Consider the following 15,027-nt stretch of genomic DNA (forward strand, 5'->3'; position numbering starts at 1 on the left):
CAACGGTTTCAATTAAAATACTTCACAATATCCTGGATTTTTGTCGATATTTTATGTTCCTATGTTTCAAAAGAAATGTAGAACAACACATATGCCATATTTTGTTTCGTGGTTATGTATACTAATAAGCCTAACTTAATTGTCCCTTCAAAATGCACTGTGTTTGATTAAAGGTATGCGTTTTTAAAAGTGCGGTGTTGTAGGAAAGCTGTATGCACATGTCCATTTTCTTGTAAAAGGCACCGCCGTAGATACTTTCAAGTATTGATAACTATGCATATGCCCCTGTAGTAAGGCAAAAACTAATCCCTTTTTGCCTTTAGCCCCCACTGACCTTGGGGTCATTGTGAGTAAGGGGTGTACATTTCGCTGAAATGTATCCGCCATGGTCTGTTAGAAATTAACAAATACCATTTAATTTAAAGTATGGTTAAAGGCCCACTACCTTTCCGGAGGAAAACATAAAGGTTTCTTAAAAACATTAATAACATCAGAAAATATATACCAATGGCCTAAGATGAGGTTACAACACCAAACATATGCAAGATTTCCTGCGTGATGTTTGATAACAGTGGAGAGTTATTTCGCTGTTTTGCCGTCTGGCGCAGTGATAGTCAACTACCGCGCGGTGTTTAGGACGACGGCGGGAAACATAAGACGACCCGCGTTATGAAAATTAACATTTTATTTATTTTAATCAAATTGTTCAGAATGTGATGACACGTGTAGTATTAACGGTAAGTTAATAACTTTAGCGACTATACAAAAATATCGATCTCGTTTTACTTTCCCATTTTAGAAACTAAAAGCTGTTTCGGAAAGGTAGTGGGCCTTTAATTGTTCACCGGCAATATAAAAACCTTTTTTTTAATTAATTTCACAAAAACATCACGAAGTATTTACGTTAGCATATCTCTGAAACATTTTCTTCTTTCAAACATGGCCATGATGTCATCTTTAATTGTCACTAGTGCTAAACTATTGTCGAGTACTTGCTCTGTCTGTAGATTACTTTTCACTGTACATTAGTTTACCTGTAGTTGTAGATTAGTTTCAACTAATCTACAGGTCCACGTAAACTAATGTACAGTGAAAGGTAGAGAGCGACACTACATGCAGCAATGTAAAATTGGACAGATAAATAACAAATAAATCAAATTAAATTCAACATAAATGTAATACAAAACTTCAATAATCACATATTATTACATATTTCCTGTTTTATACATTGATTTGTAGACATCGGCATAAATCCAATCATATCAACCACAAATTTCTCCTTGTGTTGAAAGTCCAAACTCTTTAGTACATGGATTTAGAAAACACAGGCATTCCTACAATGATGGTTTGATTTTAAATATAAACATGCACTTTCTTTCTTTGAAAATTGAATGCTTGCATTATATTCATTGTCCCAATAATTTCACTGTTTTAAATTGCTCCATTTCTTGAATACAAAAGACTTTTTATCAAAAGTTTAAATTTCTATTCATTTTCTCGATTTTGACATCAGAATTCCACATTGATGATTTCACATTTTGAATTGGACACGTTGTTTAACATAATCAGACAATTCATCATAAATTCAATTTTGAGTTAGAATCTTTTGAAATTTGAAGTGAAGGAATTCATTTAGATCATAGCCGATTTAACATTAAAGATTAAACACTTCTATACTTGTGTACAGAACATCATCTAAAGGAATTTTGATTTCTTATCGTCTGTACCTTTATATGACGTTAACAGAGTAAGCTAATAGTCCCCTGTACAACATGGATAGCCAAGACTTATTGGAAAATATCCGATGAATGAGCTATGGAGTTATGGTATAATTTACCGAAAGTATTCAATTCGGGACTCGATGTTTCTAAAAATGGAGACATCGAGTTGATATATGTATCGAACGTCACGTGACCATGTATTAGTATTTGACACTAGTGGAAAATCAGAGCATATATATAATATCACACAAACATGAATATGTTATAAACACGTGAACTATTTTTTACAACATATATGTATTTAATATTGATGGCTGGTTAGATATTCGTGACAAATCCCTGTGGACACAAAGTTGGGTTTTTTTCATCACTTTGCCGTTTTCACCGAATTTCAATGTAGTTTCCTTTAGAATTCACTAAATCTTGATATTATGGTTTTTAAAAGGACCAATCATATTCTTTAACTATTGTTATTGCTTCATTTCATAACATAGAGCGGTATATTCAAAATTAATACGTTTCCATGGTAATCCTCCATACCTTGTGAATATCCGACAAGTTATATCCAAGTGAATGGTCCGACATAAACAGCAGTGAAATTAACATATCATACAAGAAACTACCTTGATGGAAATTTGATAATCATTTTAGAGAGTTTGACTTTGTAAAGATCTGATCTGCACTGCCATGTTGCCTCTTGTACGGCTCCACTCAGAATGAAGAGAATTGAAAATCACAAAAAATTCTCTGGTAATAACATTGATATGGAATTTCATGAAAATTTCATGCAATGCATGTCTGACCAGAGTAAAAATTATACAATCGTGTTGAAATGTTTAGTGTCTAAGATGGTTGACTAGCCATAGTTAGCACTCTGTACATCAAAGTGCCATGTTTTAAGTAAGAGAAACACCTCAATCTGCAGATTAATCAAGGTAATCAACATTATGTTCGGCCCTTCGGGCCTCGCATTGTCCATTATCTTGACTAATCTACAGTTTTCGGTGTTTCTACTATACATACATTTGGTATGTAATGTGAATAAGTCCTTACCTACCTGTTATCAATATATATTATTATATAGGCTGACACATCCCCCCGACCTCCCTATTGATAATAAACGTAACATGATTCACTTTTAACCTGACCCAGACATTGTACAACTCTTTTGAGGGGTCTGTTGTGTGTAATATGGTAACCTGTTGTGACCTAGAAACACATACCAAGGCAATATTGCAGAATTCAGTGACACGGAATAATAACCGTCTAGTTACGGTCATAAAATCACCCAGTAACATCGACTCCGCCATTGGATACAGTAATCCAATGTCATTCAACGTTCCACACCAATGGCGCTATGGCCGAGACGGGTGATTCGATATTGCATGCATACATTATACTAGGTGCATGCACTGAAACACTAGATATTATTTTCGCAAATAATCTGCTTGATGTTCAAGGGAGACAACCTTATGGCGTTATCTCTCAATATATCCCAGAATCCATTGCTGTGGATTTCAAGGGACAACCTTATGGCGTTATCTCTCAATATATCCCAGAATCCATTGCTGTGGATTTCACTGCAATGAACGCTGGGAGGTATTGGTCATTTCAATTTGTTGCTTTGATTTGCGTTACGTCAACGTTAGCGTTCCAAACATCCCGGTGATCAATTCATAATGTTCTTATTTCTAGAAATTGACAAAGAAAGACGCGTCATTGTAAATAAGATTACATTACTTACGACATTTGTCTTTCTGGCCCTATAACCTCTTATGCATAATTAATGTGTCCCAATTTGATAGATTTTGACTATATAATGTAACTTTGGTAATTTTAGATAATTAAGTTTATTAGATATCGATATCCTGATTTTTTCCTCGATTTTAATGTCAGAAATGTAACCACTATCTAAGGGTTCTATAAAACCATCTCATTGATTATATTTTGCATACATTATGTACTTGTGTGCATGTTACACTGATAACAGTAGTGTTCAAATTCAAAGAAACATGTTAAAAAAAGGCTTTATTTGTCGTTTGAAGACCTATGAAAATAGATATATATCATCAAATGAGTTTTCCACGCATAGCATGCCTATAAAGTGGATAGACAAATAGACTGATGCGCAAGCTATAGTTCCGGAATCTCCGTTATTTCGTTACGATGGGTATTTAAATTTATCTATATTTATCTATAATTGATACTATTGTTGTTAAGCAAAACAATAACTGTCGCCAGAGTGGACGACTAGTACCACCACAGCACAATTTTAGTAATAACTCCACTATTATAGGGAACATTGCAGAACCCTTTATAGTTTACTCAACTCCCATATATGTTAAAGGTAGGTTTCGCCCAATGAAATATAAAGACTACGAAATTGAAATTTATCCTATACATAGATATAATCTTCAGATCATTTTCAATGCATACAGCGAACAATATGGGTGGTCAGTTGCCTAGCTTGACCAGGAAAATACTCCTCTAAAAATAGAGCGAAGTCAAGCTTTACATAGAACATGACGTATTTTTTCCAAAACGAGGCCGCAGCAACAAACGGAAGCGTGCAACAAAATGTCAGATAGAAGTGACAGTCTTGCCACGGCATGTTTAGTTGAAAAAATAACAACAACAAATCGAAGAGCAAGGGACTGTTTATACATATCATATAATCTATTTAAACACTTCATGTTACTTACATACGCTCGCTCACTTTGTACACCAAATATACATGTAGTTAGTCTGCGGCTGTTTGTGCGCTGGCATATGTGTTGAAATTTAACTCACCACGTGCAATGCCGTTACATGAGTCCCAACAGATCCCGGCAAGTTCCGCTTGAGATGTGGCTTCTGTTTCTTCTATTGCTACATGCCATCTCTGAATTTAATTCCCTATAGATATCCTAGGGTGCTACCGAATCCATTATTATTTCCTCCACTCTGTTGCCGATTCAGATATATTTTTTTCATCGCACACACTTTCGTTCAGACATTTTGTTTACTTTTAGTGCGTGACAATGCGCATGCGCCAAACTTCGACAACACAATCCATCGCAGCTTCATTTGCATATTATTTTGTCTGACGGACACCGTAATAAATCAAGGATTTCCTTCAATTTTGTATTCAAGACACATTTGTTCAATCTCGAACACATAAAGAAATTAAATTGAGATATTTTAATATGTTTTTTCATCTTTTCTTCCGCTTATCGCATTTCACAAAAAATATTTATTTGGTTGGGCGAAACCTACCTTTAAGGTTCTGTGTACCAAATTTTATCAAAATCTGTTAAGTATTTTAGGATGAATTCTCCTGACAATAGTTATGTCTACAGACAGACAGAAAGACGGACGGACAAATGGACAACCCGATTCAAGTATACCCCCTTAACGTCATTGCGGGGGATATAATTACACAAAATGTTAACATTTTGCAGCATTTGCCAACATTAAAAGGATTTCGGCATTACCGCTGACGTAGAGACTTATTATGTTCAGAATTACGTAACGTGCATATAATTTATTCATACCTATACTTGGAGGCCACAATTTGAAGAAACTGGATGGTAATATAAATTATGGTTAACGACGTACAATGTACGCAGACAACTGTATGTCGACTTCATATCACACAAACGTGCAGTTTTTATGTACCTTCAAATTGCAGTAAACCAGCATGACTTTATTTGTTAAACGGCATAAAATGGTCGTAAAATCCATGAATATTCATGAAGACAATGATTGAATTCTCTTTAAGAAGCAATTTTCTGCTCATGCTTAAGTGGTTGCTTTGTTACATGTTCGTTGATACGCGTATTCATCTCGTATCAAAAGACTTTTTATCAAAAGTTTAAATCCCTTTTCATTTTCTCGATTTTGACATAAGAATTCCACATTGGTGATTTCACATTTTGAATTGGACACGTTGTTTAACATAATCAGACAATTCATCATAAATTTAATTTTGAGTTAGAATCTTTTGAAATTTCAAGTGAAGGAATTCATTTAGATCATAGCCGATTTAACATTAAAGATTAAACACTTCTATACTTGTTTACAGAACATCATCTAAAGGAATTTTGATTTCTTATCGTCTGTACCTTTATATAAAAGTAAGAGAGTAAGCTAATAGTCCTCTGTACAACATGGATAGCCAAGACTTATTGGAAAATATCCGATAAATGAGCTATGGAAAACACCCACAAACATGTTGTTTTTACTGATATGTTACGGTTGTTTGTGTTCTAACACGTAGACCAGAAGTTGTCCTCACGAGCGACGTCATCCGAGACGGTTTCCATCAGATAGGAATGACTTAGGTTTTGCTTGTTTTCAATTGTTACTTCCCTTTGTTTCGGGGGAAAATGTTGGATTTGTCCACAGGGATTTGTCACGAATATCTAACCAACCATCAATATTATATATATCATAAAAATAGTTTATGTGTTTATAACATATTCATATTTGTGTGATATTATAACATATGCTCTGATTTTCCGCTAATGTCAAATGCTAATACATGGTCACGTGACGTTCGATGCATATATCAACTCGATGTCTCCATTTTTAGAAACATCGAGTCAATATTTCTTTGTAAACTGCATGCATAACCAAAACGTTGCGTTCTTCATTGTGGCATCATATGGCCAACGCATTTCTTATAATTAACATGCACATTAGAGAATGTTTTTGAAACTACGTGTCTAATATAAAAATTAAGGATCTCTGTTTTGGTCCGTGACTTATGATGTTATGCTATCCCGAGAGAAAATAATGGCATCGAGCTACCAGGGCTGTAAAACACCATACCAACTGGACTTTAGTGGGCGTCTGACCATGTAGAGTTACGTCCCTTCGTATTACTATGTATAGAGTTGCTTCCCTTCGTTTTACTATGTATCAGATCAAGAGTTACTTCCCTTCATTCGACTCCATCAGCACAGTATGTCAGAGTTACTTCCCTTCATTAAACTCGGTCGGCGCATTACATTTACGTGTATATTTAATTATATATATGATGTCAGAGTTACATTTTTATTATATGTACATCGCCATTACAATATAGACAGAGTTACCACAGCGGTAGAACATCTTTAAAGTTCGTTACTCTTTATATTTCAAGTCTATCAATAGTTCAAAGTTTATTTATTTGTGACTTATAAGTGTGTATGTAATGTACATTATCAATTAACACATTAGAGGGTAGTGGATAACCAACGATAATTTTAATTGTCATTGAAAAAAATAATAAACACCTAAAACATAAAACCGGCTATTACAGCTAAACAAAACAATTACCGAGAAAACACTATACATACAAGTTTAATGGTGTAAAATGAGCTTGATGTTTGCATAAAGTTGTGTTTAGCGGAATTGCATTGTATGTAGAGTTTTCGCCCTTTGTTGTCATCTATACAACTTTATCGACCGAATCAATGAGGTCATAATTAAATTGTATACATCCATCAGCACAGTATGTCAGAGTTACTTCCCTTCATTAAACTCGGTCGGCGCATTACATTTACGTGTATATTTAATTATATATATGATGTCAGAGTTACATTTTTATTATATGTACATCGCCATTACAATATAGACAGAGTTACCACAGCGGTAGAACATCTTTAAAGTTCGTTACTCTTTATATTTCAAGTCTATCAATAGTTCAAAGTTTATTTATTTGTGACTTATAAGTGTGTATGTAATGTACATTATCAATTAACACATTAGAGGGTAGTGGATAACCAACGATAATTTTAATTGTCATTGAAAAAAATAATCAACACCTAAAACATAAAACCGGCTATTACAGCTAAACAAAACAATTACCGAGAAAACACTATACATACAAGTTTAATGGTGTAAAATGAGCTTGATGTTTGCATAAAGTTGTGTTTAGCGGAATTGCATTGTATGTAGAGTTTTCGCCCTTTGTTGTCATCTATACAACTTTATCGACCGAATCAATGAGGTCATAATTAAATTGTATACATCCATCAGCACAGTATGTCAGAGTTACTTCCCTTCATTAAACTCGGTCGGCGCATTACATTTACGTGTATATTTAATTATATATATGATGTCAGAGTTACATTTTTATTATATGTACATCGCCATTACAATATAGACAGAGTTACCACAGCGGTAGAACATCTTTAAAGTTCGTTACTCTTTATATTTCAAGTCTATCAATAGTTCAAAGTTTATTTATTTGTGACTTATAAGTGTGTATGTAATGTACATTATCAATTAACACATTAGAGGGTAGTGGATAACCAACGATAATTTTAATTGTCATTGAAAAAAATAATCAACACCTAAAACATAAAACCGGCTATTACAGCTAAACAAAACAATTACCGAGAAAACACTATACATACAAGTTTAATGGTGTAAAATGAGCTTGATGTTTGCATAAAGTTGTGTTTAGCGGAATTGCATTGTATGTAGAGTTTTCGCCCTTTGTTGTCATCTATACAACTTTATCGACCGAATCAATGAGGTCATAATTAAATTGTATACATCAACAGCTTTATTACAAACGAAAATTGAGTCAAAGGTGCCGGTTTACACCAAGTCCACATAAGCTTACATAAGAGGCATTTATCTCTAACGCATTAAATTGACATACCCAAGGGCGATAATTTATCCTTGGTGTCCTGTTCTATATGAATAACAATAGGTATAATGGGTTACCTTGATGAAGTAAATACTAAGTGTTAAAATATGTGTTACCTAGCTGCAAGCGGGTATTCAAATAAAAAAATGAGACTCTGTGTTAGAAATTGACAAAAGCGTGTGTACAGTAATTTGTCACGCTGGAGAGATCTTTGTTGTTGTTGTTGTTATTTTTTTTTATATTACCATCTTAATACATGTGAAAATGACACCATTATACAGCTGCGTCCCAAAGGATAAACATCTTCAAGTATATAATTATCAAATAATCAAAATTGTTATGACAATGCGTATTTTTGCACACGTATACTATATATTCATGGCATTGTTTTCACTTTGAATTGCAAATTAAAAAAAAATAACCATAATGAGTAATTGTACTAAAAGTATGCGTCAGTATAAATTTTGCCCTAAATGTAACGCCCTCATAAATCAGCCGATGTACAATTATGGTATAATAAATTTACACTAGTGTACCGCGTGTTCGGCATAAGTGTGTTTAAGTTTGTTTGGACCATACGTTCAGCAATGGCTGGTATAAAGTGGTTATTTTGTTTGTGTATCTTTTTTTTATTTGATCCTTTTTAGTTTATTTCTTTATTTATTTATTATTCTTAGTATGGGGGAGGGACCGTGGTGAAAATGTGATTACATACGCTACAGTAGACTCCGTTGAGTGTTAAAGTCTCTGACCTTGCAAAGATTGCATCAATATGAGACACGAAAGAAAAGTACAGATAGTCATTACACGTATATCGCTTGTAGTCCTGTAATAATGCGGTTGTGTATCTCATTTAATGATGACTTTGATAACTCGACATAGAAATGAGAATTTCCGAATTTTTAGGTTAATCAATCTCATCCACGCTTTTAATGGTTATAAATCTAAATCTCTGTTAATATAATACAATGTCATTTCGATGAATTTGGATTTTTTTCTCTCATTTTTATAGACCATTTTTTGTCCTCAATTAAGTACATCGCCTTTCCCACCCCAACCCCCCCCCCCCCCCCCCCCCCAATCTGTACGACATATACGGAGGCTATCTTTGATCGCTTCTAAACAATGTGTTTCGTGACTGCTCAGAAATATCCGAAAATTTCTTTTCGTTCTGAAATCCAACACCCCAACCTAAATACATTGTACGTATCGGCTGGTACAGCGATAGGTTTGTCATTCAAGGCCGCATTGTGTGAGCCGAGATCTGTTAAAAAAGGGTTGTTTGTCAAACTTCCCCGACTACCGACAACTTTTACTCGAAATATTAAAGAAATATGTATCTATTTTTAAATCACCTTTAACGTGTTGATTTAAATCTCAATGACTCATATGAAGTTTGACCTGTATGGAGTACATGGTTAGGACTTCTCATAGCTTTATACAAAATACAATAACATTAATCGTTTTTGATAAAGACAATTTGAAATTTAGTCTTTTCTTACGCTTAAGTTGACAATACTTCGACGTTAACGATGACACGGGTAGTTTAACTTCAACACGACTTTTATGGTCTTTCATGGATGGATATGACACGGACAACTTTAAAGGAAACTCGATGGTGCAAATTCTGCGCGTGACAAATATTCCCATTTTATAGACAGAAACTGCTATCAATCATCTACAGAACTGTATGAAAGAATAAATGTAAACAAAATTATGCAAAAATGTATAATATCTCTGATGAAAGCACATATTTTATCATAAAATATCTCGATTTCAGTCTTATACGTAATTCATATAGGCATTTTGGTATTTTAACACACTTTTTATACGAATGCAACTCACACACATATTGTATAGACAATATATGTGCAACCGTTTTGTTTGATTGAATTGAATTGGCTTAATCTAGCTGTTTGATCCTTTTATCTATTTATTCAATACATATTTATTTCATTTCTGTTTATTAAATTTACAAGATTCCGTATTTTCATATTACAAAGCTATTTTCCTTCTGTGTATTCGTTGTGACATCATTATTTTGTGATTGAAATCCATGTCGTTTTCTCTGAAAAGTATGACGTTACGCTCACAAACACATCACGTATTAATAAATACCTACCTGCAAGGGCGGATAACTCTGATATGCAAATACAGGATTATGCTTATTTGTTGTATGTATATAGAATGATAAAATAATTTTGATTTCAACACACACATCTGGATAACACAAATATAGAAAGTCCGCATCTACATGCATATCTTACATGTATATGAACTACAGTATTTTCCTGGTTTTTTTTTAGTTTATCGTTCCGGAGGTATATGATAATCTTTAGCTTAAACAGAACTAATATCCAACGAGATACATTGTATGGGATGTATTGTTTTAGCAAAATTAAGAAATAAGTAGTGAAGTTATCGGCTAGAAGGGACAATCCAAGCTACAACCAGTTTAGACAATCTAGAGGCATCACTACAAGCTAATATTAGCTTCTTCAACCAAAGAAAACTATCCTGAAGATGAAAGTACATGTTACAAAATAAAATGCGTTTTACTCACCGATATAACGTAAATCAGGGTCCTCACTAGTAAAATACTCCGACGCGTGTCCCGATATGTATCTTACCAGAACCGTGTATTTTTTTCTTATAAAACTTATATATGAATTAACAATCTTAACTTTGAAATAGTAAGCACATTCATAAAATTTCGTTACTTAAAATATGTACGACCAATATACAATGTAAACCTGGACCCTGTGGTTGTTCGGTCTCAGGTAAATACTGCAGGTGAGCTATAATCACGTGAACAAAATGCTAGTGTTACCTAAGTAGGGTTACAGCCTGACATCGTCACGCGTCACTGACCCGACAGATCTAGAGCTACTCCGCTCCCAGCCAGTGAGATGTACTCAAATTAGGTTTGTTCTGTAAGCTAACAATTCATTGGCGGATTAGATATCATTTTCCATTGGTTATAGCCTAAACGGTCTTTTCAAATGACGGTATTTTTGTTTGCATGGATTTTTTGGACATGGCACTATTTACTCAGTTATTATTGTGTTTGCTTGTAACAGGAGCATTTTTTGAGGTAAGAACGGAGGGTAGGGGGAGGAGGCTTCTATATATATATGTTTTTTTTGCTATACGTAAATTATAATATTAAGATTTATACGTATTCACAGCAGCATGCCTCTACTCTTTGATTAACCGAGTTTATATTTGGTGAAAGTATTATTTAAAAAAAAAGTTTTACACGATGGAAGATGTTTGACAATTTAATAAAAAAATGATTGATTTCATTTCTTTTTATAATTTTTTGTATGAAATTTCATTTTTAAAGAAATGAAAATGAAACGACTCGATATTTGACAATTAAATAAAAAATAATTGATTGATTTATCTAAAATGTATTCCCCTGCAAGAGGTTCTCTTTAATCAGAATGGATAAAAGGAAACTGATATGGAAAACTTGAAGTTCGGCTATTTTTGTCGAGTTAGTTTGGTAAAATATTAGTCTATAACGATTTGAAAACTTTCGTTTCAGCGTAATAATATTTATTGGAGTTAAAATTGACCGAAACCTATTAAATAATTGAGGTCAATTTCTTCTGTTCCCTATTTACCGGGGAGACATAGAGATGTATGATATGGAATTTCAACATTTTCATTCACTTGTCACGAAATTAAAATATATGGAGATTTATTGTATATGCACATTAGTATAGCGTTTACAAGTGTATAACTACTATCACCAAACATAAGGTACAGTACATGTACGTCCAGCCAATTATGGCTTACTTAGACATTGTACAAAAGTGTGTACATATACTTCTATATAATTATATAAAATATTTAAAATACAAAATGCTAAAAATTAATAACTTTAAATCATAATATGCAGGATGTCTATTAATAAAGTGATTAAGCTAATCCAATTTCGACACCTGGATCAATCTTATAAGCGTATTAATACACGTGTCAGAAATTAAGTTTACATAATCATGAACGTCATGTATTTTACTTTTTAACCTGTTATATGTACCAATGACAGTAATTTAATGCTCGCAGATAAAAGTGTACCGTAGTACAGTACACATTATATATTTACTAATCGAACATGGTGGATATTGGTTATAAACTTGTTGATGTTTGAAAAACTATCTAAAGCATTTTTACTAATGGTATTTATTCATTTTAACCAACCTATGGTAATTGAATTTTTTAATTATCCTTTTAAAGTACCATCTAAAGACAACGGAAAGGCCTGAATTTGACTTATATACAGACAATTATATAAAGCTATGTGTTGTATCTATTAGATTGAGCATGATTGGCATTACAACGTATATATATAATTAATATCTTAAGTGACGTTTTGAAGTTTGCCGTAAATTCCATGATATACACCAAACTGTTCTTAATTAATTAAGTACCGAAGATTTTGTATGTTTGTTTGTTTGTTTGAGTTTTACGGCCAATCGACAACTAAGGTCATTTAGGGCCAAACTTCAAGTCAGGCATTAATATCAGGATATAAACAAGGACTTATCTAAAAGATCAGGATACAAAAAGACAAACAAGAACTAAAATACAAATCGTAGATGCTGGTTTTATAAAAAAAAACAGTTGCATGGGATAAAATAATTTTAGCTAAAACACATGAAAAAAACTCATGCACAATGTTGATGCAATGATGAAATGTTGAGTTGATACGATGATACATGTAAGATGAGAAAACTTTCATATTTTGATCAAAATGCCGATCTCTTTGAGATAGTTGAAAATACAATTATGTCTCACAACATGGAACAATGTGTACATGTCGGAGACATCGTAATACTTACTTCCTATGTGCTTAAAATCATTACATTGCACTAAAATATGTTCCACTGTGAGAGGAGAATCACATGCATGGCATGTGGGAGGATCCTCCCATCTCAAAAGATAGGAATGTGTAAAATATGTGTGTCCAGTTCGGAGCCGAGAGAGAACAACTTCCTCTCTGCGGTCTCTCCGACTGGATAGTTTAGGATTAAGTGTAGGTTGTTTTTTTAAACAGTTTATTGTTTGTTTCGATTGAAAACCTTGGTTTGTTTTGACTGCTTGAATAGAAGGTTTTAGTCAGTGTATGGTAGTTTGAAATCTGTTTGTGCTAGGCGAGGAGCAGTCTTAGCTGCTTTATCGGCCTTTCCTTCCCCTTTATGCCCACATAACTGGGAATCAAGAGATAAGTAATTTGAGTTTTAGAAGATAATCGGAATGCTCTAATCAAAAGATTTTGGATAAATGAGTTTCTATGGTTTCTTGATTTCAAAGCCCGAACAACCGAAAGAGAGTCGGAACAGATGATTGCCTTTTCAATGCGGTGTTCTTCGATATGGTCAAGCGCCAGACCGATAGCACATGCTTCCGCACAGAAAATGGAGGCAACATCTGGAAGTCGGATAGAGGAGCAGTGATTAGATGTACACCATGCTGCTGCAACTTTATCACCATCTTTTGAGCCGTCAGTGTAGATCTGAACATGGTCAGGTAAAGCCCTAATGCATTTCCGAAATGAGGATTTGTGTTCTTCGGGTAATGCACTGGACTTTGCCATCTCATGTAGAGAAGCCATGGTGGTACATCCGATACGATGTACTCGTTAATGGTGTCGAAATTTATGTTTACATGTAGTTCCTGCAAAAAAATGAAATTCTGATACCAAATGTTGGCATGAGCTTTTAGTTTTGTGAGAATATATCTTGATGTTGTGAATTAAATACAAGATTAAATGCGGTTTTTTGGGGTTGGATTTCAACTGAGCAGCATACTGTCAGGATAATTTCTTTCTTCGCTCGTCTACAGATGGCTCATTAGCTTCTACATGGAGAATCTTCACAGGTTTTGTTCGAAAAGCTCCAAGTGCTAGACGCAGTCCCTGATTCTAGGTAGGGTCAAGCATCTGTAGATAGGAGTTGCGAATCGATCAATAAACTATCGAACCGTAGTCAAGTTTTGATGTAATAAGTGCCCGGGAGATACGCAGAATCATTTCACGGTCTGCCCCTCAGTCAGAATGGAAAAGAACTTGTAGAATGCTCAGAGCCATCGAGAACTTATCCTTCAGATGTTTGATATGTGGAACAAAGGACAGTTTAGAATCAAATATTAGTCCAAGAAATTTAGTTTGTTTAACTACTGGAATTTTAAGTCCATTGAGTGTGAGATCTGAATCGGTGTATGGCTTTCGTTTTTGGCAGAAATGCATGCAGACGGTTTTGATCTTGAAAAGCCATTTTCGTCAGCCCAATTTTGTAATTTGCCCAAACACTGTTGTAGTTGTCGTTCTATAGTGTGCATGTTTTTTGATCTGTAACAGATCAAGACATCATCCACAAACAGGGACCCTTCTGTAGATTGGCCAAGGCGTTTGGTTATGCTGTAAATTTTTAATAAAAAAAAATGTGACAGACAGGACACCACCTTGAGGAACAAGCATCTCCTGTTTGGTTCCTGTAGCGAAGATTTACATGTGTCTATGTTTGACATATACATGTATAAACAGAAGATAATGGTTATTCGAATAATTCGGTTATTTACATAACATTCTGCGGCCCCGATCTTCCCGTCTCTATCTCTGTACATATATAACATTCTGCGGCTCCGATCTTCCCGTCTCTATCTCTGTACATATAT

General features: G+C 34.1%; 1 protein-coding gene across 1 annotated transcript in view; it reads right to left on the reverse strand.

The window, feature by feature from the left end:
- Window positions 1-11,139, reverse strand: part of LOC138306464 (NADPH oxidase 5-like) — a 38,717-nt gene extending 27,578 nt beyond the window's left edge. Inside the window, exon 1 of the mRNA XM_069246927.1 lies at window positions 10,907-11,139. The gene's annotated coding sequence lies outside the window, so the exon portion shown is untranslated. The remainder of the gene's footprint in view (window positions 1-10,906) is intronic.
- Window positions 11,140-15,027: the final 3,888 nt, after the last annotated feature.

This window comes from Argopecten irradians, chromosome 13 (genome assembly GCF_041381155.1).
Source record: "Argopecten irradians isolate NY chromosome 13, Ai_NY, whole genome shotgun sequence".
Lineage (NCBI taxonomy): Eukaryota > Metazoa > Mollusca > Bivalvia > Pectinida > Pectinidae > Argopecten > Argopecten irradians.